The 27,262-nt window shown below is 32.9% G+C and overlaps 1 protein-coding gene and 1 pseudogene across 2 annotated transcripts in view; one reads left to right on the forward strand and one right to left on the reverse strand.

Annotated features, from left to right (window-relative positions):
- The window catches only part of CNTN5 (contactin 5), a 1,190,057-nt gene that overhangs the window by 894,652 nt on the left and 268,143 nt on the right, over positions 1 to 27,262 (forward strand). The window lies entirely within an intron of this gene.
- On the reverse strand, positions 17,920 to 19,621 carry LOC105874583 (elongation factor 1-alpha 1 pseudogene; annotated as a pseudogene).

The following is a 27,262-nucleotide window of genomic DNA, read 5'->3' on the forward strand; positions in this document are numbered from 1 at the left end:
TTTATGTTTTACATTTAAGCTTATGATATATTTTGTGTTAATTGTTTGTATGATACAAATATGGTTGGAAGTTTATTATTTGTATGTGGATAATCAATTATTCTAAGACCCTTTCTTGAAAACTGTATCATTCCCTAACAAATTGGCTTTGCACATTTTTCAAAAATTAGTTGATGATATTGCATTAGTCTATTTTTGAACTCTCTGCTCCTTTAATTTATTTATTCACCTAAACAGTAATATTATACTTTTGATTATTAGAACTTAATAATAGGTCAGGTAGCATTAGTTACCCAATGTTGCTCATGTTTTAAGGTTGTTTTGACTATTCTAGGTTCTTTACAGTTCCATACCAATTTTAGAAACAGCTTGTAAATTTCCATAAAATATAATCTACTAGAATTTTGTTTGGGATAGTGTTGAATCTACAGATTACTTTACAGGTAATTGATCTCTTAACTATATTGAATATTTCAATGCATTAACAGGCTATATCACTCCATTTATTTAGATTCTGTTTAAAGTTTCTCAGTAATATTTTTCTTTAATTTTTAAATTTTTAATTATTATGTATATTTAATGGTTATACATATTTATGGGGTACATGTGAAATATTCATATAAGAATACAATGTGTAATTATCAAATTAGGGTGATTGGGATATCTACCATCTCAAGCATTTGTCATTTCTTTGTGTTACAAACATTCCCATTCTACTCTTTTAGTTATTTTGAAATACATAATAAATTATTATTAACTATAGTCACTTTATTGTGCTGCTGAACATTAGATCTTATTTCTTTTATCTAATTGTTTTTGTCCTCATTAACCATCTCCTCTTTGGTTTTTAATTTTCAAAATCGTGCAATGCTTTGTCAGATTTATTCCTATATCATATTTTACTGCTATTTTAAATGGCATTTTTATTTCAATTTATTGAAATAAAACTATTTATTGTTAGTATACAGAAATAAAATTGATTTTGTATATTAATCTTGTATCCTACAACCTTGCTAGCCTCATTTATTAGATCTAGTGACTTTACAAATGCCACAGGATTTCCTACAAAAACAATCATTTCATCTGCAAGTAAACAGCTTTATATCTTCTTTTCCAACCTATACATTTTTATTTTTCTTGCCTTATTGCATAAACTGGAATCTCCAGTACAATTTGAATAGATATGTTGAGAGTCTGTATGGGTGCCTTGTTCCTAATTGTCAAGAAAAAGGTATTCAGTCTTTCACCATTAACTATGACATTAATTGCAGTTTTACTAGATGTGCTTTATTAAGGTTGAAATTCACTTTTTCTTCTATTTTTTGATAGTCTTTTTTAATGCAGAACTGAACATTTAATTTGTGAAATGGTTCCTCTAATTCTAAACAAAGTATCATTTATTAATTTTGTACTCTGTTAATGTAATAAATTACTTTGATTGATTTTTCAGATATTAAACCAACTTTGCATTCCTGAGATAAATCTCACTTAGTAATGGTGTATTATCTTTTATATAGTTGGATTTGATTAGCTTAATTTTTGTAAGAATTTTGCATATATGTTCATAAATGATATTGTCCTGTAATTTTGTTTTCTAGCAATCTTTCTGACTAATTTTGGTATTAGAGTAATGCTGACCTCACAGAATGAATTGTAAAGTATTCTCAACTCTTCAATTTTCTAGAAAATTTTGTGTAAAATTTATATTTTTTTCTTCATTATATGTTTGGTAGAATTCTTTTGTTAAGCCCTGTGGACTTGGATTTGTGTGTGTGTGTGTGTATGTGTGTGTGTGTGTGTGTGTGTATGTGTGTGTGTGTATAGGCTAGAAAGAAAGCTTTAATTAGAAATTCAGTTTCCATGGCTGGTCATGGTAGCTCATGGCTGTAATCCTAGCACTCTAGGAGGCTGAGATGGGTGTATTGTTTGAACTCACAAATTTGAGTCCAGCCTGAGCAAGAGCAAGACCCCACCTCTACTAAAAAAATAGAAAGAAATTAGCTGGAAAACTGAAAATATATGGGAAAAAACTTAGCCGGGCATGGTGGCACATGCCCGTAGTCCCAGCTACCAGCTACTCAGAAGGCTGAGGCAGTAGGATTGCTTGAGCCCAGAAATTTGAGGTGGCTGTGAGCTAGGCTGACACCATGGCACTCTAGCCAGGGCAATAGAGTGAGACTCTGAGAAAGAAAGAAAAGAAAGAAAAGAAAGAAAAGAAAGAAAAAGAAAGAAAGAAAGAAAGAAAGAAAGAAAGAAAGAAAGAAAGAAAGAAAGAAAGAAAGAAAGAAAGAAAGAAAGAAAGAAAGAAAGAAGAGAAAGAGAAAGAAAGAAATTCAGTATCTTTAGTAGACATAAGCCTAATAAGGTTATCTTTATCTTCCTGCAGGATTCCAAGTATTTTGTGTATTACCAGGATTTTTTTTTATTTTCAGCTAATTTGCTAAATATAATGATAACATTGTTCGTAATATTCCTTTATTATCTATAGAATCTATAGTAATGTCAACTCTCATTCTTGGTATTGGGTCTTGGTATTTGTGTCTTCCATCATTTCTTTTGTCATTTTTAGTCTCTGGTTGGAGGTTCATCAAATTTATTGACTTTCTATAAATAACAGCTTTCAATGCTTTTCTCTATTATTTTCCTATTTTCTTATTTACTGATTTCAATTCTGATCTTTATTATTTCCTTTCTTCTGCTTACCTCAGGATTCATTTCCTGTTTTCTTCCTACTTTCTTGGAGGTGAATCTGGGTCATCAATTCGAAACTTTTTTTTTAATTTAGGCATTTACTGATATAAATTCCCAACTAAACACTTCTTTTGCCTGCATCCTACAAATTTTGATACATGTATTTTCATTTATATTCAGGTTTATACTTTCTCTTTAATTATATTATATATTTATGAGGTACAAAATGATGGTTTGATCTGAATACATTTAGAATAATTAAATCAAGCTAATGTACATATCCATCAATTCAGGTAATTATCATTTTTTGTGTGTGGTGAGAACATTTAAAATCTAATCTCTTAGCAATTTTCAAGTATACCAAACACTATTATTCCCCATAGTCACCATACTATTTAGTTTTCCTATTTAACTGAAACTTTGTATACTATGACCATCATCTCCCCATTTCCTCTATGCTCAGCACCTGACAAGCACCATTCTACTCTCTACTTCTATGAGTATGACTTTTTTAGATTCCATATAAGTGAGATCATGGGGTATTTGCCTTTCTGTGCCTGGCTTATTTCATTCAGCATAATGTCCTCCAGGTTCATCCATGTTGTTGCAAATGAGCAGATTTTCTTCTTTTTAAAGGCTGGATGATATCCCACTGTGTGTATATGCCACACTTTCTTTATCCGTTATTTTACTGTTGGACCCTTATGTCGATTCCATATCTTGCTTATTGTGAATAATGCTGCAATAACATGGGAGTGCAGATATCTCTTCAAAATACTGATTTCAAATTTTTAGGGTATATACACAGAAGTAGAGTTGCTAATTCCTATGGTAGTTTTATTTTTAATTTTTGGAAGAAACCTACACATTGTTTTCCATTATAACTATTATAATTTATACATCCATCACCAGTGTACAAGTGTTCTCTTTCATTCACATCCTCGCCAACACTTGTGTTTTTTTTTTTTTTTTCAGCAAGGATGGGAAGTTATATGACTCAACATATTTTTTTAACATATGTGAGGGTTCACCATCCTTTATATCCTGTTGTTCAACATTTGGAGATGCTTTTGTTCATGTGTTTTGTCTGGATCTTAGCTGTTTCCTTCTCAGTCATTTTTAGTTACTTAAGAAGTAAATGAAAGGTAAAAGTAAATGTTAATCTAAACCTGCCCTAACCATCTGTGTGTAACTAAGAGGATAAGGAATAAAGTAGCCTCTTCATGAGATAGTGCACTTGTTTTTCTTGCCTTTATTTGAAAACAAACTATGCATGAATTCTGGCAACAGGAAGATAATAGGGTAGATCTTGACCAAATCCCTCCTCAGAAAGAGTTTAAAAGAGGAACAGTAAATAGCAAGGTGATTTTTCTAATTTAGTCTTCTAATCCTCAAAATAATATTTTGCCAGATTAAGTTCAGAGAAAACTATAACTCTTCTATAATTGAATAAGGTGTATTTTCAACATCGAGTGGCAGAACAAGAATAAAAGTTTGGTAGTTTGAGATAATTTCAAATATCAGCTCAATAATTTACCAGCTATATGTCATCAGATGAGTTACCTTCTTTGAATCTCATTTTCAAAATCTTTAAAGTAAAAATAGTAGTATTTACCTTATAGAGTTGCTATTATATTTCTCCAAGAGACGCAATATATAAAGGCATGTCACTTATATGTTAATTCCTTCTTTCAACCTTGTTTTCTGGAATATTTGTGAAGCCTATTTACTTTATGAAACATTTGCCTATACTCTGATGTTCTGCTTCTTTCTGAAATACCTTCCAAGACACAGTCCATTTCTCAAGCTTTACCTAATCCAGGAATGCTAGCTAGTATTTTATATATCTCTCTGTTTCTGTTCAGCTTTTCCTGATTTCAACTGAAAATAGAAAATTCACTGTGTGGCTTTGTGTGTATAATATACATTGCCATGTGGCCTAGTAATCCAAAGAAACTCTGAGCCTATAAAAATTTTTCTATAGATATGAAATATTGGGAATTTTTTGTCAGTTTTATCTTCCCCAAATGTTCTTTCAGGTAAAAGCTTTTTTCTTTCCTGTGAGTTTGAAGACTATTTTCTACAAATGGTTTTACATATTAAGCCAAGAGTCACATTTTACTTCAACTGGCATTAATATTGAAAATATTTTATGATTACTTTAGCCTCAAATTAGACAGTCCTATCTTAGAGAATGCCAAGAGGCCACAAAATTTGCAAATCTAAAAGCCAAGGGCCAAATTCTAAGGAAAATATATCTATTTCATCTAAATATGTATGTATCTAGATAAATACTGCCCCATCATTAGTTTTTCTGGCTTAATGACTGTTACAGCAAGATCCATGTGATTTGGATATAGACAAAAGTGGTCAAAGAAAATAGCTTGAACTGGTGTCTAAGAATTATTCTGGTTTTAATTATAGTAGTGACTGGAATCTTCTCTGCCTGAAAAAGACCTCAGTGACTTTAAATTACTAGGTAAAACAATTACAAAAATGCATATATCAATGCAATTCAAGATAAACAGTACTGAAAGGCAAATATGAGTCTCTATTCTTCTGTAAGTGAGATTGACTATGGAGTACTCTAACCTTTATATGAAATGTTTAATGAGCTATTTGTGCTCCTTGTTTTTTGTGGAGGACTTTTTATATTATGTTTAAAAATGTTTTAACAAACAATGTTAATTTTAAACATGTAAAGATTGAGAATGAATCTTCACAGCTCTCTCTCTCTGTCATTACACCAAAATAATGACTAATATTATCTCTTAATAATTGGCTTACCATCTGCTATGTCCTATATCTTAAAAAATAGAGTATGAAGTCTTGTTCTGCACTTTCCCTAAATGGAATTGTGGTCTATAAAAATAAACTTACAAGCTGTTGTGTGCTGTACTTTGAACTACAGTGTGGTATGCTTTGGACTCATAATGTAGGTGAGGGTAGGGAAAAATAGATAGAATGAATAGATGCCAATATAATCAAACTGTTGGGTTTGTGTACTTTTGTACTATCTACCTGATAGTAAAGAATATGGCTTTAGTAGAGAGCAGAGGTCACTGTCTTAAAAGTAGATGAAAGCCATAGTTCTCTCATTAGTATAGTATATCATTATCACAGCATCTTGAGCAACTGAGAGATTAAGCTATGCCATGGATTTGTATAATCTACTGTGCACAGATATCACAGGACATCATGTATTCTGTATGCCTCATTGTCCAATTCTCTCCATTTATTTTTGCTATGTGCTCTACAGAGCCAAAGAGCTAACATACATGCATATGTACATTTAATATGTACAAGAATAAAGATTCCATAGTTATCTTTTTTCTTTCTAGCACTATGATCCCTTTGCCAGTTTACTTATCTATAAATAGAGAATGTAAAACCTACTTCTTAGGCTTCTGTGAAAATTAAAGGATATATCAGATAAAATTTTAGAACAAAGTAAAAGCTCAATTAATCATAGCTATATAGCTTTATAGTATAAGAATCATAGATCAATCAAGATCCTGGAAGACTACACTTCGCAAATACAATCTCTTCACAAATTAAGTCCTACATAGAAATTAAATGACTGCTAAGAGTCTCCCATAATATCACAAAGCTAGGACTAGAATTCCCATCTTAGTACCATTTACCTACTACAATTTCTACTGCAGTCTTTAGGCACTAGGTTTACATCAAACTCTGGTGTCTGCTAGCATCAAATTTAATGTTTCTAACTTATTAACAGAAGAATACCCAAGAGTAGTAGAGGTTTTACTTTCTTCCTTCTGTTACTTGATAGAATTCATAGGGTCAAACATGAGCATATGAACTTCCATATCATAAAAATTCTAATGCACCTAACTGTATACTCAATTCAACTTGAAATAATGTTTCAGGAGCCTGGGAGCTACAGGTGAGTCAGAAATATAACTTTTTTTGGTATATTTGCCCGATGAAGAATCTCAGGGGGCAGTCATTGTGAGGATGTTACCATGATACTATCATTCGATACAGCAAATTAACTTATCTATTTGAATGTTCTGAATGATATTTCTTTTATAGTATTTAGTTATTATATTGATGTCAATTTGGATTTTGTTTTATTAAATTAAAAAATTATTATATTTTGTTTCACTATAGACTATTTTACATGTTATTAGGCAAAACAGAAAGTGATTCAAAATAACAGGATTTTAAATAAAAAAACAGTTCTAGAGAGAAAAAGCACTACCTTTTTATGCCTTTATAAATTTAATTAGCAAAGAAAATACATTGTTTTCAGTTTTCTTTTTAGCAAGCAATGTACTATTTGAAATAACCATTAGTGTGAATCTCATCCTTGTTATAGGTCTAATTATATAGATTCATTATGATGAATATCATAATTAAATATGATGAATATCAAACTTTCAATATGATGAATATCAAACTTTCATATCCATAAAAGTTTGAAGAGTATTAAGAAAGTACTGTCTGCCAATGATTTTATGCCAGCATTTTATACCAGCTGCACCAAAACAGAATTTCTGCATGAATTTGTCATGCAAACTTATGATAATATTCTCTAAATGTTGTCTCTGAATGTTGCTTTTAAATACTGAATCTGTTTTCTTATTGCTGCCCACATTTGAGAGAAAGAAATTCACAAGTAGCTTTACCAAAAAGGAAATAGTTTTCATATGATTTCTACATAATCTTTGAGTATAAAAATAGGTATAATCAGAATAAAAGAATGTTATTTTTTCTCAGTCTAATCTACAAATATGAATTTTTAATGAATGAATTTTTTGTTGGGTTTTCAGCTTCAGTTCCATTATTTTAATAGCAGAATACAGTTCTTCACATTTTAACTAAACTTTTGTTTTAATAAAATGTCTATTACTTTGCAATATTTATTTCCTTTTATTTTATCATATTATGGGGGTACAAATATTGTTAGGGTTACAAATATTGCCCCTGCCATCCCTCCCTCCCTTCCCCCAGCCATGCCAGAACATCAAGTGTGTCCAATCCCCAGGTGGTGCGCACCGCACTTATTATGTAAGAATATTTTAAAAGGCTATATACCCTCTTATAAGAAAATTCTGTGCAGATAAAAACAGGTTGAAAATTAAATAGGGAATTAATATGGAAAGTGGATGGTCACAAGTTTTGTGGTATTCCTATAGACTCCTTTTCTATGTAAATTTTAATTTAACATCTCCACATTTGACAAAGGATATACACAGTTTTTAAGGTAACAAATTATAAGGAGCCCAGACAAGCAGACTGGAATGTTCTTAATATCAAATTTAGAAGGAGTGCTGGGAAACTAAACAACTTTTCTGGCATAATGGGGAAAGTTACAATAGAAGGTGAGAACAAGGTAGAGAATAAAATAGACTGTTTAAAAACATTTTATTGTTCAGAAGTGCATTCATATGTAGAATTACATTGCATACGAAATAATAAAATCAAATTATAGCACTTTCTGACTATGACTTCCTATCTTTACAAATATCTTGCTGTGTTGTGATCCCGTTCAGTCTGCAACTGTATATATACATTCCTTAATCCGTGATCTCTAATTTCTCCCTTTTCATTAAGACCTCCAACTTCAACTCTCACTCTTCATGAACTACAGTATATGGTCCATTGCCTTAGACACTCTCTCCGATTATCTTTACCCTTGCCACAGTGTTCCTTCATTATACCCTCTCTTCAAAGCCTCACTGAATCTCATCATTCCCCACCTGTTTGCCTCAACTCAAGCTGCTCAGCACTACTGAAGAAAGCAGACAATGCAATAGAATGGTCCTATTGTAAATGTATTTTCCCTAGACTTACCTAGGTCCTCAGTGCTGGCCACCAGTCTGCTACGTCTTCATAGTGGCTAATTCCAACACTCACCTCCTCCTCCTGCTCCAGCAGGCAATGTTAGATGCTACTTTCCAGAGATAATTGAAAGTGTTGGATAAAAGATTGGTTTACTTGCTCACTCCAAATCTACAAACCTACCATCCTCCATACACATCCTTTTCTCCTTAATAGGTTTTCAGAACCAAAAGAAGTATCCTTATCTGTAACGTCAATCCACATTCATTCTGTATCTCATCTCCTGCTTTTTTAAGGATTATACTCTCTTCTGCATTTGTACATAGTCACACTTCTCCAATCTTAGCCGAGTTCACTCTCAAGTTCTTAACTTCTCTGTACCTCATGTGTAAACTGATGAACTGGTAATTCCTACTTCATAGAGTTGTTATAAAAACAAATTCAATGAAGTGATACACATAAAGTTCTTAGAACAGTGTCTGGCACATACTATGAGTTCAATTAATAGTCTACCTTGTTATTATCTAATCATACAAGCCACAAACCCAGAAACCAACATTGCTATTTCTTTCTTTCTCATCATCCATATCCCATCTAGCAGCAAGTCCTTTTAATTCTACCTCTTAAATATCCTAAATATCCACTTACTAATCCAACCCCATTACCTTTGCCTCTACCAGAGTAATAATTCATATAGATTGCTTCATCAGCTTTCTATTTCTTCTCCCTACTTGCCAATACTTATTTGCTCCCTATAAGCAAATAAGTCTTGCTTATTTTCAGTGCATTCTTTTTGCTGCATACAAACTGTCCTAAACCAGAGCCTGGCAAACTATGGACTACGAATGTGTCACCACTTTTCATGAACAAAGTTGACTAGAGCACAGTCATGCCTATTCATTTAAGTATTGCTCATGGCTGCTTTCACACTACAATGGTAGTATTGAGTACTTGCAGTGGAGACCTTTTAGCCCACAAGCCTAAAATGTTTACTATCTCTCTCTTTAAGAAAAAATGTGCTAATACAAGAGGTATTTGTTTGCCTTTTTTTTTCCTCTGTGGCTGAGTAGTGCTCCATGGGATACATATACCACATTTTATTAATCCACTCCTGTGTTAATGGGCACTTGATTGTTTCCATATCTTTGCAATTTTGAATTGTGTTGCTATAAACTTTTGAGTGCAGGTGTCTTTTTAAGAAAAATTCTTTTTTTCCTTTGGATAAATACCCAGTAGTAGGATTGCTAGATCAAATGGTAGGTTGACTTTTAGTTCTTTGAGGTATCTCTATACTGCTTTCCATAGAGGTTATACTAATTTTCAGTTCCACTAGCAGTGTATGAGTGTTCCTATCTCTCCACAGCTACACCAAAATGTGTTGTTTGGGGACTTTTTGATAAAAGCCATTCTAACTGGAGTTAATTGATATCTCATTGCGGTTTTAATTTGCATTTCCCTGATGACTAGAGATGTTGAGCATTTTTTCATATTTTTATTGGCCATTAGTCTATTTCCTTTTGAAAAGGTTCTCTTCATATCTTCTGCCCACTTTTTAATGGGGTTGTTTTATTTTATTTTTTGCTGATTTGCATGAGTTCTTTATAGATTCTAGTTGTGATTCCTTTATTGGATGTGTAGCATGCAAATATTTTTTCCCATTCCTTAGGTTGTCTATTCCCTCTAATGGTTGTTTCCTTGAATGTGGAGAAGCCTTTTAATTTGATCAGGTCTCATATATTCTTCTAAGTGAAGTATCACAAGAATGGAAAAACAAACACCATATGTACTCACCATTAAATTGGAACTAATAGATCAACACTTATGTGCACATATAGAAATAATATTCCTCAGAAATCAAGCAGGTGGAATGGGGAGAAGGAAATCAGTAAATCCACACTTAACAAATATAATGCACACTACCTGAGGGATGGCCACACTGGTACAAAAGCAATGCATGTAACCAAAACGTTTGTACCCCCATAATATTTTGAAATAAGAAAAAAAGAATAAATTATAACAAAAAAAGACAAAAAGAATACTTAAAAATATATTTAAATTACTTAAAGACAAAAATTAATATTTGTAAATACTAGCTCATACTTGTATTTTAATAAAGAAATATATAAAATGTAGAATTCCTGAGGGAAAAGTCATTGCAGAACTTAGATTCAATAAAGCCTGGACAATAAAATGAGAAGCTTTATCCTTTCCAGGTTTGAACAGACAAGTTTTATACTTATCTTTTCATTTAGCTGATTCATTTTGACACAGTTTCCTCTCTCTCTATCTCTGCCTCTGTCTCTGTAACTATCTCTGTGTGTATATCCATCTTTCTTTGCTAATCTGAAATAATAACAGAAAATGTATTAAAATTCTAGGCAAAAATTAGACAGCTTTAAGAATGTTATTCAGATAGTTAAATGAAAACTGTTCTGTAAGAGGGGATGAAGACAGGGATTTTGCACTGGACTTCAATTCATGGGGAGTTTTGACTTCAAAATTTATTTTTAAAAAATTATTGACCAACCTAGGAACAGATATGATTTGTTCTCTCTGTGTGTGTAGATGGATATAAATATATGTGTATGTATATACACATTATACATATGTATTTTTTCTGGATAATTGATAATTTCCAAAATAATCAGAATATACCAAGGAAAAAAGAAAAAGAAAAAAATTTGCTGAGCCCTGCCCTAAATTCAAATATGAACATCACTGTCCAGCTTAAAGCACTTCAAAGTTTGCAGTAAATATTAAGAAAAGTCAAAGTTCCTTAAAATAATTTTTATGGCACTTCATACCCATCTTCTTCTTCAGCCTCATCACTACCTGCTGCTGCTACCCAAGCACCAACCATACTGAATACCTATCAGTGCCTTTAGTATGTTATTTTCTCTCCCACCTCCAAGAATCAGCATAGGCTACTGACTCTTCCTAGAATATTTTATCTCTCTTTTTGCCTGAATAACTCCTACTCATTACCCAAGTCTGAATAAAATCATTTCCTGACCATTGCCAAGTTAGATTGGCTGCTCCTATCTCCGTCCTGCCTTGAAATCATGCCTAATACTCTTTAAGACGATACTTAACTAATTATATGAATTCCATATCTATCATTGTCCCAATTGTAAACTCAAGGTCTTTTTACCAAGCCTAGCACATATAAAGTATATTATGTATAATTGTTTAATGAATGAATGAATGAATATAACATTGTTCCAGAAAGTTCTGTCATCTATCTACAAACTTAGTCTTGTTTTCTAGCAAGGGAAAAGGGTTTGGCACATGATTGTCCTGAATCCTCCCCCTTCTTCAGGATTCACGAGTTTCCTCTGGTTTAGAAAACAAGAAGCATCTGGGCAAAACTACATGAGGGAAAGAAAAGCATCCAATTGCGTATATCTGGGACATACGCTGTCCTGAGAATTGACTCCTTCCTTTGTTACATTATTATTTTTTTTAATGGAAGAAAAAATAGTAAATTTAAAAAAAGTGTGAAATCATCAAGGCCACATCATATCATAATCTCACAGATGCAACCAAGATTCTTTACCTAAATTAAATAATTTGCCTAAGATAATTAAAAGTGATGGTACATATTCTGAGTGTGTCAAGACTCTGAGTAAATACATAAGCACACATTCTGAGTCAAGAATCAGAAAACAAAGAGATCAAAATTTATATTAAAGTTAGTCGCAGTTAATTTCTTTTCCTTAAAGGCCAATTAGTCAAATCATTTGGAGACTGTGGCAGTGGTCCCTTGCCTCCAGGAAGAGATCTATATACACTCTGCTCAAGAAGTATCCAAGCATCATACTCAATGCCCCTGAAAGTTTCTAAACTTTTACAAAGAAAACTTTTGCCTTTGAAAGTTTTACATATTATGTAGATCGTAGTTATCACTCACATTGGCGGCCTAGTTTTGTTCTCTCTTTTTTTTTAAGATACAAAATCATAAAAGAAAAAAAAAAAAACCCTTTGGCTCAATAGCTTTTTTTATGATGACATTTTATGTGCTTTCTTAGAGAAAAGTTATAAAACTTGGTTATTTCAGTTTCTATCAAAGATATACAATGCTTCCTTCTTTTTTGTGCAAATCACAAAGGGGCCATAACTGTATATATTTTCACATCAGATGTAAAATTCATATCTCACTTGTGACTTATGCAAGGAAAATAGGAAGCTCCATTAGACAGACCTACAATTTGTCAGTGAATAGTGATTTGCAGTTGGGGAGTACTTTCCTTTGAAATCATTAAATCTTTACAGCTAAGTATTCCTTCTGCCTTGACAGATTCTACACATTACCTCATCATATGTATAAAAGTGATCTTTAAAAGATACCTTTAATTACTTCAACAATGACCAAAGTTCATTCAACACTTTCTGTACTTTCTAGAACTACATTTGGAGACACTTTTTATCCTGTCATTTTGATGGTGCATAACAAAAAGCTTGTGTCAAAATTTCAATGTGGCTTCACATAGTCTACTGCTATTAACAGAGATATTTTTGAGCCAAATGAATAGTTCTATCCTCAGTATAATATTAGCTTTAAAAAAAAACCTCCATTATCTTCAAGTTGCATTGCTTATTATGTATGAAAATCAAATGTATAGTTGAACAGATATAATTTCAACAGAACTAAAATAGGGAAAAAAAATATAACTGTGCTATACCTTCCCATCAAAGCTGACATTTCCATTCATTCTTCCAATGTAGCTTAAATCAGTCCTCTTTTTGAGTAACAACTCTACTTTCAGATCATTATTATGGAGAAATTTGTTCCAGATAATATTATAATATTCAGCAAATTAAAATCTTGTTATGCTCTCAAATATTTTCTTTGTAAAATCCCAAATGCCTGCAAAAAATGAATGAATCTTCCTTGATTACAAGTCAGTCATTTGAAAACAGCAAAAATTATTTGATTATCCCTAAATTGTTGTGGACAACATGGGTGAATATGGAGTATCCAAAATGCTGACAAAATGTTACCATTACCAGAAGGCTCAGGATCACTGTTTCATTTAATAATAGCTTATGTATGGAAATTAGCCACTCCATCAATGCTTTTTAATATTTTCATATTCTAATCTTCTAATAACTCAGAGGTAAAATTTTAAGATACTGATTTTGAGGACATAAGAAAGAAAAATAATGGAAATAAACAACCACAAAACTTTTACACTTTGAAGATATTTTTGTTTTTGAAGGGAAAATATGCACTTTCTATAAACTTGCCAGTGCTTTCCTATACACATAATGCATTCTTAGCATACCAAAATATATTAAGTTCCACCAATCTGTCATGCCATCTCATACTCTTACTGTGTGTTCAAGTAGATGGAATTCCTTTATAAAAACTGTTTTTTTTTTTCTGCTTGCATAAATTTTCCTCATCTTTCAAGGCTTCCTTACATTTTATCTCTTCTAAACTGCATACCTCCCAGTCTAACATAAATATTCTTGATGATAGTCTCATAACGCCCTCTCCTTCTGTATTTGAATCATTTGGTTCAGTTTTGTTTTGTTTTTTTCTGTTTCTAATTAAGTCAAAAGTCCCTCAAGTCATTACAGCAGTCGTTTTATTGATCTTCACTTTTAATACAGGTATGGCATATCGTGAGGCCCCAGAACAGTTTTACTGAAGGAGATAATAAACATATTGAGACCCCTCATCCTACCACTTAACCACATAATCTCTTTCATTACTGAAATCCTCTTGGTTTTGTTGCTCAGAAGGTCTCCTTTGTACCTAAATGCAATTTTCCCTCTTACTGCCAGAGTCTTTTCTCATGCCAACTGCAATCTCATATACTATATATCTACATATCCCTACCTCACAGCCTTTTCTTCCACATTACATTTTTTCCCCATCATACTGGATTCCTTTCCCTGGGAGACTAAAGAAGGGAATGCCAAGTAATTAAAATTTTATTATAGTCAAGTAAATAAAGTAGCTTGAAATGGCTCAAGCAGAAGCCAGAAAGTCAGTAGATGAAACACTGAAAATTAAGGCATTAAGAATTTAAGAAAATGTACAATAGCAATTTTGGCTTTGGGCACAGTGATTTTGAAGTTGTGTGTTCTTAGGTAAACAAGTGTAGTGATTTGTGGTTTGCTTTTTGTTTCCTCAATCTTTGCTTCTAAGTTTTCTCCATGGTTTTCAGGGTAGTTATTATTTATTTATTTTATCTAATAAATAATAATCTAGTATGTAAATATATGAAACATATGAGTCTATTCTTTGGTTAATAGACCTTGGATTGTTATTAGACTTATTTTCTCACCTATTAAAACACTTTGGACTTCTACTAATAAGCGTGGCAGAGAAATTGGTACCACAATAGGCCTAGATTGTAAATAGCCAAAAATTGAAGAAAATGCGTGAAACGATTTCATTTACATATTGAATAACAGATAGTGCAAGACTGTGATCCCTCAGAGAAAGAAAACAAACAAGGTGAAGTTGACCATCATTCCAGCTTTGTGCTAGGAAGTGTTCATCAAAAACTAACCCAGAAAAAAGAAACCTAAGATGAGTACAACAGTTTCAATGAGCTGAAAAGACAGAAGGGAGATCAGAGAAGCTGAGGTAACAAATTTATAGGGTCATAACAAAAATAGGGGAGCGACAGAGTGAACAACTTCCAGAAATTTCCGTTATTACAGTGTTTCCCCGAAAATAAGACCTACCCATAAAACAAGCCCCAGCAGGGTTTCTAAGCATTCGCGCAATGTAAGCCCTACCCCGAAAATAAGACCTAGTGATGGGTGTGGCTATGCAGTGTATCTGCACAAACCATGCATTTCGTGGCAGAGTGATAAAGAAGATGAGCAGCCCTTCTCATCTGCCTCATGAAAGCTCTATTGCTTGACATGAGAGATTGGGGCCTATGGTTCTAAAGGAAATAGAGTCGCAAGAAATTCAGGATGGAATTTGGGGTTTGGAGCGTTATGAGAATGTTCCAGAAAAAGACGACTTAACTGTATTTGAATAAATGTAGATTGTTGTACCGTACTTAAAAAAATAACACATCCCCTGAAAATAAGCCATAGGGTGTCTTCTTGAGGAAAAATAAATATAAGACCCTGTCTTATTTTGGGGGAAACACAGTATTTCATTGAATATGTCAATAAGTACTAAGCTATGCATGCATAGGGTGAAAAGTTAAGAAAAACTAATGGAGAAGGAAAAAACATAAGGGAGCTGAAAAAAATAAAAACGAAAATTAGATTCTAACAGGGATAAGAGAACTTGAAACTCCAATTAACCATAGCAATAAAATCTTGTTGAACACATGGGTGATTCATTAGAGAGCCCCCAAAAGATCAAGCCATAGGAGTAGGGTTAATCTAGCCCTAAAATAAAGGGCACTCATAACCCATCCAAAAAAACATTACAAATACATTTCAGAAGTATTAAACCAAACCACAGGTAAGTTGCCAGAACATAGTTCACCAATGGTTAAGGGACAAAAACAAATTTCAGGAAACTGACAGCATGCAGATTCTAACAAAAATTGCTAGAAATGTGAAAGAACAGCAAGGATAAGAGGGAGAACATGTAAGCATACTATTGTCAGATATATGTTGTAAATCTTAAAATAATCAAACACACCTACAAAGATTAAAGGGCTACAGCTAATAAATTAACAGAGGACTTAAATGAAATATGAAAAAATAATTAATAAAAAATAAAGTAAGGAAAGAGGGCAAAAAAGGATAAAGAACTGATGGGATAGAGAGAAAACCTATATTATAATGCTAGACATAAACCCAACCATAGGTAATTATAATAATTGTAAATTTACTAACCACACCAAATGCAGACATTATCAGACTGGGAAAAAAACAAGACCCTATAACATATTATCTACAAGAAGCCTACTTTAAATATAATTATTTATATAAATAAATATGTATGAATATATACATGTTTAAAGCAAAAGATAGCCAGGCGCGGTGGCTCACGCCTGTAATCCTAGCACTCTGAGAGGCCGAGGTGGGCAGATTGCTCAAGATCAGGAGTTTGAAACCAGCCTGAGCAAGAGCAAGACCCCGTCTCTACTATAAATAGAAAGAAATTAATTGGCCAACTAATATATATAGAAAAAATTAGCCGGGCATGATGGCGCATGCCTGTAATCCCAGCTACTCAGGAGGCTGAGGCAGTAGGATTGCTTGAGCCCAGGAGTTTGAGGTTGCTGTGAGCGAGGCTGAGGCCATGGCATTCACTCTAGCCTGGGCAACAAAGTGAGACTGTGTCTCAAAAAAAAAAAAAAAAAGCAAAAGATAAAAATGATATTCCATATCAACAGTAACCATAAGAAAATTAGAGATTAAATATAAAAGTACAAAGCACTAGGAATATTGTTTAAGATAAAGATGATAATTTTATAATAATAAAAACTATCAATTTTTCAAAAAGACATTACAAATTAAAAATGTATATATGCCTTATAACAGAAATTTAAAGTATGAAGCAAAAATTGATAGTAATTACAGGAGTAATAGACAATTTCACAATTATAGTTGGAGATTTTAACACTCTTCTTTAGTAATTTATCAATTATAGGAACAGCAGGACAGAAGATCAGTAAAGTAGCACACTTCTGAAGTAATTCATCAATTACAAGAAGGACAAGAAGACAGAAAATCAGTAAAGTTACAAAAGACTTGAACACAACTATTAACCAACTTGACCTAATTGATATTTAAGGAACTCTACAACAATCAACAGAATACACTTATCTGCACATGAAACATTTACCAAGATAAACCAGATGCTGGACATTAAACAAGTCTCACCCATAATAAAAAGATTTAAAATTAAGAGAGTATGTTATGATAAAATTAAATTATAGATCAATAACAAAAGAATATCTGAAAAATCACCAAATATTTGGTAATTCAAAATACACATGTATATAACCAAATTATCAAGAAAAAAATCACAAGAGAAAGTGGAAAATATTTTGAACTGAATAATAATGAAAACATAACATATATGTGAAATAGTGAAAGCAGTGTTTAGAGGCAAATCTGTACCTTTTAAACAGGGAAAATTTAAAAACAGTAATCTAAACTTCTACCTTAAACAAATAGAAAAGGAAATCAATTGAAGCTCAAAGTTAGTTTAAGAAAAGAAAGATTAAAGAGTAGCTATCAATGAAATTGAACATAGATAAATAGTGGGAAAAAATGAAACTCAATGCTCATTTTTAGAAAATATTAATAAATTGATAAACATAAAGAAAGATAAAATTTAAATTACCAATATCAATAATAAAACAGTAAACACTTCTATCCTAAAATATTAAAAGTACAGGAAGGGAATGTTATTGACAACATTTAATTTTGCAACTAAGCCAAATAAGCTCCATAAAAGATATATATATTTTTTCTCATTAAACTTTGTTTTAATGGGTCTCAAAATTCTGTGACAGATTTTTGGTCAAGTTGTTTCCATTAAAAAGTACTGATTTTAAAAACTAATAACTTAAAACTGCCACACAAAAAGAAACAAAAGTGGTCCACAAAACATTCTCCTTTCCTTCTGAAGGTTTTACGATGCATTGTTATTAACAACCAGTCTTTTACTATTAAACTTAAACGGCCAATTGAAACAAACAGTTCTGAGACCGTTCTTCCACCACTGATTAAGAGTGAGGTGGCAGGTATTAGGGATAATATTTATTTAGCCTTCTGAGCTTTCTGGGCAGATTTGGTGACCTTGCCAGCTCCAGCAGCCTTCTTGTCCACTGCTTTGATGACACCCACAGCAACTGTCTGTCTCATATCACGAACAGCAAAACGACCCAGAGGATAGTCTGAGAAGCTCTTGACACACATGGGCTTGCCAGGGACCATATCGACGATGGCAGCATCACCAGACTTCAAGAATTTAGGACCATCTTCCAACTTCTTTCCAGAGCGGCGATCAATCTTTTCCTTCAGCTCAGCAAACTTGCAGGCAATGTGAGCAGTGTGACAATCCAGTACAGGAGCATAGCCAGCGCTAATTTGGCCTGGATGGTTCAGGATAATCACCTGAGCAGTGAAGCCTGCTGCTTCCGTTGGTGAGTCATTTTTGCTGTCACCAGCAACGTTGCCACGACGAACATCTTTGACAGACACGTTCTTGACGTTGAAACCCACGTTGTCCCCTGGAAGAGCCTCACTCAAAGCTTCATGGTGCATTTCAACGGACTTTACTTCAGTTGTAACATTGACTGGAGCAAAGGTGACCACCATGCCAGGTTTGAGAACATCAGTCTCCACTCGGCCCACAGGGACAGTGCCAATACCACCAATTTTGTAGACATCCTGGAGAGGCAGACGCAAGGGCTTGTCAGTTGGACGAGTTGGTGGCAGGATGCAATCCAGAGCTTCAAGCAGTGTGGTTCCACTGGCATTGCCATCTTTACGGGTGACTTTCCATTCCTTGAACCAAGGCATGTTAGCACTTGGCTCCAACATGTTGTCACCATTCCAGCCAGAAATTGGCACAAATGCTACTGTGTCAGGGTTGTAGCCAATTTTCTTAATGTAAGTGCTGACTTCTTTAACAATTTCCTCGTATCTCTTCTGGCTGTAGGGCGGCTCAGTGGAATCCATTTTGTTAACACCAACAATTAGTTGTTTCACACCTAGTGTGTAAGCCAGAAGGGCATGCTCACGGGTCTGCCCATTCTTTGAGATACCAGCTTCAAATTCACCAATACCAGCAGCAACAATCAGGACAGCACAGTCAGCCTGAGATGTGCCTGTAATCATGTTTTTGATAAAGTCTCTGTGTCCTGGGGCATCAATAATAGTCACATAATATTTGCTGGTCTCAAATTTCCACAGGGAGATATCAATGGTGATACCACGCTCACGCTCAGCTTTCAGTTTATCCAAGACCCAGGCATACTTGAAGGAGCCCTTTCCCATTTCAGCGGCCTCCTTCTCAAATTTTTCGATGGTTCTTTTGTCGATCCCACCACATTTGTAGATCAGATGGCCAGTAGTGGTGGACTTGCCCGAATCTACGTGTCGGATGACGACGATGTTGATGTGGGTCTTTTCCTTCCCCATTTTGGCTTTTATGGGTGGTTTTCATGGCACCTGTGTTCTGGCAGCAAACACGTTGCGAAAAAGATAAAAGATATAATTTTTATAAATGGCACAAGAAGACATAGAAAGCATGGATTGACCCATATCTATTAATGAAATTAAATTTGCAAGTATAAATCTTTCTACTACAAAAAGTTCAGGCTCCATTGATTGATTCTATCAAACATATAAAGAAGAAATTATACAATACAGCTAACTGGGGTTTATCTCGGGAACATAACATTGTTTTAACTATTAAAATTAACATAATTATAATTAATATAAATTCTAATAATTAGTATAAATTTTCACACAATAGAACAAAAGAAAATAATCTTAAATTCATCTTAGTAAATGCAGAAAAAGCATATGACAATGCAATATATATGATGAAACTCCTAAAAATGTGGGATTAGAGGGACGCTTTTTCAGCCAGAAAAAGGGCATTTACAAAAAATCAATATTCAAACATCATACTTAATGACCAAAGACTGAAATCCCCCCTCCCTCTTTTTTTAATCTTCTCATCACTTCTAGTCTACATTTAATGGGAGTTCTAGACAGTACAGCAAGGCATTAAAAAAAAATACCTTTGAGATAGAAAAGGAAGGAGTAAAACTATCTGTTGGCAGATGGCATGGATGTGTATATAGACTATTTTAAGGAATCTACAAAAAAGCCTTAAAATGAGTAAACTAAACAAGATATGCACAAGACCTGTATACTGAGAAATTGCATAACATTTCTGGGAGAAATGAAAGAATATTCAAATAAATGAGGAGAGATAGCATGTTCATGTATTACAAGAGTCAATAGTATTCAGAAGCCAATTCTCCCCAAAGTTATGTATTGATTCAACATAATCCAGTCAAAATCCCAACTGGCTTTTATTTTTTACAGAAATTATCATGCTACTTTTGAAACTTACATGGAAATTCAAAGATAGAATAGGCAAATCAACTTTGTAGAACAAGAACAAACTTAAAAGACTACCTGATTTCAAAATTTACCGAAAATTTACTCGATATGTAATAATAATCAAAAAATGAGTAATTGGCATAAGGACAGGCTTATATGCTAATGGAACACAAGAGAGTATAGAAATAGACCTACTTATCTAAGGTCAATTAGGTTTGTCACAAAAATGTCAAGTAATTCAGTGGTGAAAAGATAATGTTTTGAATAAATAGTGGTGAAACATATGGATATCCATGTTGAATAAATTGATCCTTTAACCCTGTCCTATATCAAAAACAAAAAATAAACTTAAATTGGATTATAACCCTAAATGTAAAACTAGAACAGAACATAAAAGGAAATATTCAGTTCAGATTTTCTGGAATCAGAAATATTCCTTAAGATAGAACACAAAAAAGCACTAAAAGTGATTACAAAGGCTTCATCAAGATTAAAACCTCATTGTTTCAAAAGACATTGGTAAGAAAATGAAAAGGCAAGCTCAGATTAGGAGAAAATATTTGTAATAATATTTGACAAAGGACCTATATCAAGTATGTACAAATAACTTTTACTTCTCTATACCAGGAAGAAAATACAATATAAAAATGAACCAAATATTTGAATATACAAATGGCCAATAAAAACATTAAAAATGCTTAAAATTGTTAGTCATCAGGAATACAAATCGAAACCATATGTAGCATAACTAAAAATGACTAAAATTAGAAAGATTGACACTACTAAGTATTTTCAAGGATGTAGAACAACTGGAAATTTCATACACTGTTGGTGGATGTATAAAATTATTCAAGTACTATAGAAAATAGTTTGACAGCTTCTTACACAGTTAAACATTTACCTTACCATATAATCCAGGATTTCAACTCCTATTTACTTACTCAAGAGCAATAAGAATATATGTCCACAAAAATAACTTATACAAAAATGTACAAAGTAATTTTATTCAGCCTAAAAACAAAGATAAACCAATGTCCAACAATCAACAGTTGTCTGGATAAACAAATTGTGGCATATCCATACATTGAAATACTACTTAGCAATTAAAAGAAATATACTGTTGATAAGCACAAAAACATAGATGAATCTTTATAAATCATATGGTGAGAGACAAAAGCCAGACTCAAAAGATTGCATGCTGTCTTATTCAATATACCTAAAATTCTGAGACAGGTTTCCTAAATTATGGATGTAATATCACTGATTGGCCAGGACAACGGTGGCGTGACTGGGAAGGGGCATGAGGAAACATTTTGAGATAAAAGAAATGTTCTATATTATGATTACCCTGATTGTTTTCATGGTAAAAGCAAGGGTCTAAGAGATGGAGCAGAAACATGAAAATCTTAAAGCTACTTTCTGATGCCCAAAGCAAGACTTAAGGCAAGCCATATTGAAAGCACTGATTAACAGACTCAATCTTCCAATGGTGAAATTGATCGCCAAAATTGCATGGCAAAGGATGTGTATATAGACAGTGATGGAGAATTGGGCCCGTTTTTGCAATTAATCTGCTCTACTGATCAAGGCTTCACATTTGCATTCTTTTTATTCTCATTGATTTTCCTGACAATCCAATCACTATTTTTCTGAGCTCATTTCTTGATTCTAATATTCTGATGAATGTAGCTAGTAATAACGCATGCTTTTAAACATTCTATTTTCTAACTCCTTCCCTAGGCTTAGTGAGCATTTTTATTACCTTTTCAAGCTATGGATAATGACAGTTTTGTTAGGTCTGGAGCTGAGAGAGATACTCACGAAGCCTCATGTGTAGTAAAATGCTGTTTATTTTGAGCATCTGGGTGCAGATGGGTGGAAGTGAAAAAGCATCCACAAGAGAAAAGGAGAAAGCCTCGAGTTTTATAGAGGGTTTTTTGGGGGGAGTAAGTGGGCCAGAACAGCTGCTTGTCATAAATGTTTCTTTAAGTAACCAACTTCTAGGACCCTGTCCCTGTCACATCCATCCTTCAGCTCTGGTGTTGTCCTTATCAGGAGAGCTAGGGAGGAACAGCCTTCATCTCTGTCAGGGAGGGAGGGAGAAGGAATGCTGGCTGCCACTGTGTTAGATTGACAAAGTCCCTGGGACTCTCCAGACTCCTGTGGCTATTGTTTTTACAAGCCTAAGTTTTGCATTAATCCCATTCTGTCCTACACATACTGTTTGGGTTCCCACTTGGAACAAACCTAGCAAGTTTTACTTAATATTTGGCACTGCATGCCATGGAACTTCATCTCCTCATTCTCCACTATCATAACCTCACCACTTCCATCTTGACAGTTCTGCAAATTACAAACATTTAACATCTTATAATGGCAGAACTCATTTCCATTTCCATGTAGCAAGTTTTATGTTAATAAGATAAGGGATCTTAGCAAGGTAAATATCTGTAGCTCATTTGGGTAACATCCAAAAAGAGTGTTGTTGATCAGCATAGGTTGATACTTCCCTCTCCTTTAGGAATTCATTTAGTTTTGCTGTCTTCAACCTGTGACTTCCAGAGTTGCCCTGGGCATTGATATCGACTTACCCAGCAACAACAACAACAAAAAACAAGTAAAGATTCATAGATTTTTTTTTTTTTTGGACAATTCCACTATACTTTATTGCCAGAAATTAGCATCATAGTGATTTGCATAGAAAAAAAGCAAATGTGGGTCCAAGACACAAAATAAATGGATTTGGGGAAGAGCTGAGGTTCCCAGGCTCCATTTGTTTCTAAAATTATACTCTTTTTTCCTATTATTTTATGGTTTTCCTATTAATTTTACTATGTAGTTCTAAAGTCTAAAGCTCACTAATATCTTAACCATCCTTCTTCACCTTTAGGACACATTAACTCTAATCACTCCTCCATTTTAATTACATGCTCTTTTAAGTCAGTATTTCAGTCCTGTTCCTTTTTATACACCCACATTGTTGTTGTTGATGTTATTTGTAATTTTTTCCCTTCTTCCTGAAGTATGTACACTTTAGTTATACTTTTTTTGTGATAAACTTGTTGAATTTTTATAGATCTGATATCTTTATCACCTTTTCAATTCTAAAGGAAAATTTACAAGATACAAATTCTAGGTTAATAGCGTTTTTTTCTTCTCTCTCTAAACATATTGACCATAACTATTCCAACATCTTCTGCTTTCATTGCTGCTGTTGGAAAGCCAGTGAACATTCTAATCATTGCTGTTTTGTAGATGGCCCATCCTCCATCCCTGGCTACTTTTCATATATGTCTTTGATATTCTCTGGTCTTACTCATGTTTTGTATATACTGTGTATTCTGTATTGTGAGTTCATATCCTTCATCATCTCAAGAAACTGTTATGCCAATTTCTCTTCAGACATGACATAGTCTCCTTTTTCTCTTGTCTCTTTCTCTCTCAATTTCTCTCTCAATTTCTGTCTCAATTTCTATCTATTATCTTTGACAGGACTTATGCCCTCTTGCTTTATATTACACGTATATTTTTTGTTGTTGTTTGTTTTGTTTTATTATTTTATATATATTACATGTATAATTAACTGATGAATTAACTACTTCCATATTAACTAATGAACTAACTAATCCAGTTAACCATATTGACTGAATTAACTAATATTTCCATATTTTCTATCTCCCTGTCTCCCAGTGCCTCATTCTGTATGTATATAAAGCTCTAATCCATATAGCACTTTTGAAAAAATTGTTTCAACTATGTTTAATTTGATGTTTAGCCCAGCCATTGAGTTTTATGTTTTATACCATAATGTTTTTTATGTTTTAATTTCCATTTTATTTTTAATACACATGTTTACTTTTATAGTCATAACTTCCTTGATCATTTTTTTGTTGTTGTTGTTGAGACAGAATGTCACTTGGTGTCCCTGGGTAGAGTACAGTGATTGTAGCTCAGGCAAAGTCCTGGGCTGTGAGTGATCCTTATGCCTAAGCCTCCCCAGTAGCTGGGACAACAGGCATGAGCCACAATGCTTGGCTGGGTTTTGTGGTTTTGTGTGTTTTTTTAAATTTTTGTTTTCCTTTGTTATTAGGTAGAGATGGGGTCACACTATGCTCAGGCTGTGTCAATGCCCTGAGCTCCAGCTATCTTCCTGCTCAGCCTCCCAGAAAGCTAGGATTATAGGCATGAGCCACCGCACCCGGCCTTTGATCTTTTTTAAATCCATTATTTTTATTCTAAGGTTTATAGCTATTAACATTCTATATGAAATTACATGTTATTCTGTATTTGATAATTTCAAAGTGACTGAAGAAGAAAATTTGAATCAATTGGAGCAACAAAATTAGACAAATTCCACCATTAAAACACATAGATTAACAAATCTGATTTTTAGGTCAAATATTAAATCTAACCACTTTTCGTTTAGAGGGAAGCAGATCAAAACAAAGTGGCACACCATAAGAAAAGGTAAAAAATAGAGAATAAATAGGCAAGGAGCACGAGGTTAATGGAATGTTTGAAAAAAAGATAATTTAAAGTAAAAATATCATTTAATTATGAAGAGGGTCATTTTATTTTGATAAAGATAATTAGAACTGTAAAATAATATTACCTTTCATGAACATTTATTTCCAGAGAGAAGAATTAATCAAAACACAAAATAAAACTTTTTGAAATATAAGAAGATACTAATAGTAATGGGAATAGTAGAAATTAACACACTTCTCTCTGTCGGACAGATCAATTAGGACAAAAGTGAAAAGGATATAGAGAAATAGTTTTCTGTGGGGTGGAGGAATAAGCAAGCAAGTCCAGCATCCTCATTCCTGCTTTAAGCAGACTAGCTTTGCATCTGTTGATGTGGGTTTATTTTATTTTATTTTATTATACAAATATTCCATAGGAGATTTGCTCTGAGGGAAGATTAAATTGCTTCAAAATTTTTAAAAATGCTAAAATAGTATTTGAATGACAATGAACAAAAACTATCTAAAAGCTAATTTTAAAATTTTTTATCATAAATAAAATATACTCCTTTTTTACAATAAACATAGAACTTGCACAAAACTTAATTCTATATCTGACTACAAAGATTGATTCAACAAGCTCCAAAAGTAGAAACTGTGTAAGTCATTCTCTCTATATTTCAAAACATATGAGAAAAAGACAGTCTTCTATGCTTTTATTATTCACCATAAATAATAATTATATTTATAATTCAGCTCAAAAGTTATAGTATAGTGTAGTATAAATGTGCTGATCATGAAAGAAGAAATAATAAATTAAAAAGGCAGGAACTCATAAATGAAAACAAAAACTAATAACAAAAACTCAAAATGCTTGTTTTAAAGACCAGTTAAATAGATAAGTCTCTGACAAATCTAATCATTTAAAAATCATTATATCTAACATTATTGGGTACTTAATTTACCATATATTTTGCAAAGCAATTTACAAGAACTTATCTAATTCTCAAAATAATATTATAAGAATCATTTATTCATTTATTTCATAAACATTTATTAAGTACTAACAATATACCAAACATTATATGAGGCACTTTGGTTCATGGTGCTGAACAAATAAAATGATTTCACTGCTCTGAAGACATTTGCATTCTGGAGGAATAAATAAAAATATCCATTTTACAAATGAGGAAATCAAATTGGTCACATAGCATCTTTGTGTCTAAATTATATTTGAATCCAGGTTTCCCTGAAGGCCCATGGTCCTAATCAGCATATAATGCTACTTCTGTAGGGGAAAAGTACAGAAAGCATATAGTCATTATATTAACATTATAAAGACTATGCAAAGATCATTATCATATAATTGCAAACTTTAAATAATTTAACATTCACAATGATTCTCTGAGATAGGTAGTAATATTGTTACCATATTTTACAATTGAGGAAATTGAAGAAATGAAATGTTAAATAACATGTAGTTGCAGAGCTACCTTAATACCCAGGAAGTCTGGCTGTGGAACACACACTTAACTACAATATGTGACTACTTATGGTTAAGAAATTTTTTTTAAAGTTTAAGCAATTCCTATTTACATATCTCACTGCTAAAACAATGAAATTATGGATGAAATAATTTGTTTTCTAATAAAACGTGAATTACTGAAGTTAACACAAGCAAAAATGTAAACACAATGTAACTAGGGAAAAACAATCAAAAAACTAACTCAACTGATGTTGGCAGACCCAGGTAACACCCTGTGGGAGTTCTATCAGTATTTCAAGGAAAACGTAATTTCCCTACTATTTAAGTTGATACGGAATATAGGAGATGGGAAAATTCTGGCATGTTTACCAAGCAATCATTCGTCATTATAATGCCACATCTGTCAAAGCTATCTGTACACAGACCAACCATGAACTTACTAACAAACAAGCACACACACACAAAACCCTAAAAAGCTATAGACAATGTCACCTTTGAATATACATGCAAAAATCCTAAATTAAAAAAAAAAATCACAAATCAATTCTAGTAAAAGAATAGTATGCCATACTGATGTAAGAGTTATTCCAAAATGCAAGATTTAACATTTCTGGTTATTGAATATATATGCCTAAACAAATAAGCATAAATTACTAACTCCTTAAGCCAGAAATGCCATTTTATATTTTACTCCTAAGGAAAAAATCAAATAGGTTTTCAAAGATACACAGGGTGCTTATCATAGCCTTATTTATAATAGTGAACATTGCTATAACTCCTATAAGAA

Source organism: Microcebus murinus, chromosome 4 (assembly GCF_040939455.1).
Source record: "Microcebus murinus isolate Inina chromosome 4, M.murinus_Inina_mat1.0, whole genome shotgun sequence".
NCBI classification, from domain to species: Eukaryota; Metazoa; Chordata; class Mammalia; order Primates; family Cheirogaleidae; genus Microcebus; species Microcebus murinus.